Source organism: Puma concolor, chromosome C1, assembly GCF_028749965.1.
Source record: "Puma concolor isolate L17-30 chromosome C1, mPumCon1.1.hap2, whole genome shotgun sequence".
NCBI classification, from domain to species: Eukaryota; Metazoa; Chordata; class Mammalia; order Carnivora; family Felidae; genus Puma; species Puma concolor.
In genome coordinates, this window is record NC_141674.1 from 44526683 (window position 1) to 44531393 (window position 4711).

A 4711-nucleotide genomic window follows, 5' to 3' on the forward strand; every position below is an offset into this window, starting at 1 on the left:
TTTGGGGATGGGAGGATAGGAGTGGGAATCTGGGGGGGGGGGGGGCGGGTCTTGGAGAAAGGACACATGGGAATGCCTGGAGGGGAAGGATATAATGGGAATGGTTTTGCTGGAGACATCTACCTGGAGGTCACATGGTCTGCTGGGACAGCTGGGGCCAGATACTTTTTGCTATGAAAGATCAGTTATGCTGAGAATTCAAACTAGCCAGTGACATGAACATGGGAGCCAGACAGCAGATGGACTAATGGGGGGGAATGTGGTTGACACTCTTGGAACCTCTTCTAAAGTCAAATTGCTTGACTCCCTGATTATTAAAATCCAAAAAGAGGTGGAAAAGTATAGTATATGTCATAAGACAGCTCTAGGCCCCCTTCTGATGCTCTCCATCTCCATCCCAGGATGCTTCTGGAAGCTCAGCAGGGCCTAATGCTACGTATGAGGAGGCTGCTGGCCTCCAGGCAAGGTGCAGCCATTGGGAACAATCGATTTCACCCTTAGAGTTCAGCCTTGTGAGCACACCAGTCTAGCCTATAGATGGATCTGTGGGGCTGTTCACAATGCCATCTTCTTCCCTCACTGTTTTGTGTCAGTGAGAGATTGTGTAGGATGGCAGGAGCGTGTTGTCCCTAGAAAAAAAGGAGGCTGGGACACCACTGCCTCAGCCACAAAACTCCACTCTTCAGAGTGTGAGTATATTATAAAAAGCAGTTACTTTCTCATTTAAGTCAAAATGACTGTTTTAGAAGAAGTAAAACTGTCTTTATGCACAGACATGTTGCCTATGTGAAAAAAAAAATACTATGAGTATTTTGATGAGCCAAAATACATGTGGACGAGATCTAATAAGTCAGCTTTGCAAGTTTTCAGGAAATAAAATCAACATATCAAAACCAAATATTTCTCTTTTAAATTTTTTTAAATGTTTTTATTTATTTTTGAAGGAGAGAGAGAGACAGAGCATGAAGAGGGGGAGGAGCAGAGAGAGAGGGAGACACAGAATTTGAAGCAGGCTCCAGGCTCTAAGCTGTCAGCACAGAGCCCGACGCAGGGCTCAAACCCACAAACTGTGAGATCATGACCTGAGCTGAAGCAAGACGCTCAACTGACTGAGCCACCCAGGTGCCCTAAAAGCAAATATTTCTATATATTAGTGGTTACCAACAATTGAAAAGCTAAAATGCCATTTATAATAGTCTCAAAACTATGAAATATTTAGGTATAAATTTGACAAAAAACATACATATGTTTACACTGAAAACTATAAAATACTGCCAAGAGAAATTAAAGAAGACTTAAATAAAGGAGAGCTATACCATGTTCATGGATCAAAAGACTCAATATTGCTAAGATATCAGTTCCTCCCAAGTTGATCTGTAGATTCAATGCAATAGCAATCAAAATCTCGGTAATTGTTTTTAAATTGACAAACTGATCCTAAAACATATGGAAATACAAAAGATGTAAAATAGCCAAAACAACTTGGAAAAAGAGGAACAAATCTGGGGGAATAACATTACCTTATTCCATAGTGTGAAATTGGTGTCAAGATAGACAGATGAAAGGAACAGAGAATGTAGAAACAGCCCCACACACCAATGGACAACGGACTTTCAACAAAGGTGCAAAGACAACTCAGTGGAAAAAGAATGATCTCAACAGGTGGTGCTGGAAACTGTTGAATATCAATATGCAAAAAATAAACTGTGATCAATGACTCAAATCATATACAAAAATTAACTCAAAACAAATCAAAACCCTAAATGTGAAACCTCGACTAATGAAACTTCTCGAAGAAAGCATAGGAAGAAAATCTCTGGACTTTGGGTTAAGCAGAAATTTCTTAGATGCAAATTTAACTGTTATTCTATAGAGGATACTTTGGTATGGTATGAATAAATTGTTAAATTGTGAAATTGAACTTAATTAAAATTAAAAAAATTTTGTTTTTTCAAAGACACTATTTTTTTTTTTTAATTTTTTTTTCAACGTTTTATTTATTTTTGGGACAGAGAGAGACAGAGCATGAACGGGGGAGGGGCAGAGAGAGAGGGAGACACAGAATCGGAAACAGGCTCCAGGCTCTGAGCCATCAGCCCAGAGCCTGACGCGGGGCTCGAACTCACGGAGCGCGAGATCGTGACCTGGCTGAAGTCGGATGCTTAACCGACTGCGCCACCCAGGCGCCCCTCAAAGACACTATTAAGATAATGGAAAGACAAGCCATAGGCTGGGAGAAAACATTTGCAAATCATAGATCTGATAAAGGACTTATATTCGGAATATATATATATATATATATATATGTCATTAAGGAAATGCAAATTAAAGCCACAATGAGATACTATTACCCACGTATTAAAAAAGGTAAAATTAAAAAAGACTGACCATACCCAGTGTTGGTGAGGATGTGGGACAACTGGAACTCTCATACACTGCTGGTGGAAAATGCAAAGTCATACAACGCCTTTGGAAAACAATTTGGCAAAAGCTAACCATACACCTACCATATAATCTAGTCCTGCATATTTACCCAAGAGAAATGAGACCAAAAGTCCATACAGAGACTGTGACGCTCCTGGCCACTTTATCTGTGGGCACCCCAAACTGGAAGGAGCCTAAATGTCCATCAAGAGATGAATGAATAAACAACTGTGCTATATCCAAATATCAAGCCTAACCAAATTGTACACTTTAAGTCAATTTCTTGGTTTTGATAATTCTGTGGTTATGTAGATGTTAATGTTAGGGGAAGCTGGGTGAGGGGGACGTGGGAACTCTGAACTATCATTGCAACTTTTCCATAAGTAAAATGAATTCAAAATAAAAAGTTAAAAATATATGCAATTACACTTTTTATTTATTTATTAAAAAAAATTGTTTTTAATGTTTTATTTATTTTTGACAGAGAGAGAGAGAGACAGAGCATGAGCAGGGGAGGGTCAGAGAGAGAGGGAGACACAGAATCCGAAGCAGGCTCCAGGCTCTGAGCCATCAGCACAGAGCCCGACGCGGGGCTCGAACTCACAGACTGAGAGATCATGACCTGAGCCGAAGTCGGACGCTCAACCGACTGAGCCACCCAGGCACCCCGCGATAACACTTTTTAAAAAAAGATGAATTGGCCTTATAGAATAAGTACTTTTTTTTTCAAGTATATTTGTTGGCTGTGATATTACTGACAGTCACCGTCAACATAGAGTAGGTCAGCGATTTTGGAACGCTTGCCTTTTTGTAAGAGAAACCTATGTAACAACTTTAAATCAGGCAGTTCTTTGAAGTACTTTTCCCTTGAAATACCAAGGAACTTCTATGTGTCCCTAAAGTCACGTATGCTAAGAAGGGACATCCAGCCATAATGGAGTGAAGGGTTCTCTGGCCACCATGGAAAGCTTCCTTCCATGGAAGGGGAAGTGCCACAGAAATTAACACCCCCCCCCACACACACCGGGAGCTGCCTTCAGATTTGACCGATGGAATTGGAATATAAGCACCCAGCTCCCTCACCCCTTGTGGGATCTAACTCTGAGGTGTAGGTTTTTATTCTGGCTGTCAGAGTTTTCCCAGCACAATTCATCTCCAGCTGCCCACAGTGGTAACCTGTTGGCAATGCACATTTTATTGGCTGGCACCTCTTCCACCAACTGGTGTTTTCTTCACCTCCCAAATAAACTACTTACACTGAAATCCTTGCCTCAAGATGTGCTTCTGACCCAGACCAGAACAACGCAGAAATATTTTTTCTGGCATCACATTGTGTCACCTTCCCACACCGCTGGTTTGGGCATCTCAGTTTGAGATTACTGCTTTCCTTCACAACAATAACTCTCTGCCTAGCTTCTTACACACCTCCAAGACAGTCCCTTCCAGCGCAGGCAGGCATGCTTGTAAAGAGTCCTATGGATGTTGAGCTGAAATCCGGCTCCTGTGACCTTTGACTTTTTGCTTGGGAGGGGCCGTAAGAGACCAGGAACGCTGAGGTTTGTTGACTGGGTTCTGCTGAGGCCTCCGGGGACCACTGGGGAAGGAAGGCTGGAGGGCTCCATGAGGGCTGGGCTCTTAGCCCTGCCCTGTTTGAACCAAAGTACAAACTCTGTTTGTTATACGTTGGACTAAAGGCTTTGGAGAAAAGAGTTTCACATCAGGGAAGAGGTTTGCCTAGTTCAGTCTCTTGCAGTCGTCCACGAAAGACTGGGGTGAGTACTCTGGCACCTAAACCTTATAAAAGTCGTATCAGCGTCCAGCATCCCCCTGGTTGCTTGGGAGGCTAGCAGTTTCTTCCAGTCCAATATGAGGTCCTGCCAGGTTGTGAGCAACCCTGAGCAGGGCAAAAGCTGCCTTTCATAGGCCATGTCACCAGACCTATGTCTCTGGCACAACCTTGCAACCTGGACCACAGATAACATAACAATGAGTGAGCATCTCACATAGGCAGGCCTGTTGCAACTAGGTAGCTGGTCATCTAATACGTCAGCACGATCAAGAACAGCTAGCTTTTAAAAGAGGAAACTGAGGTTCAGAGAAGGAACAAGCTTACCTAGGTTGCACAGCACTTTTGCTTTAGCTAACATAGTTAATAGGATGAGACTTTTCTTGGCTGTGTTAGTTCCTCATCAATACCTGAGAGTGATGGTTTTGGCCATCATGAACCCTATGCAGTGCCTCGTACTGTGAGCCCACAGTGACCCCAGGCATAGCAGCCAGGCCAGGT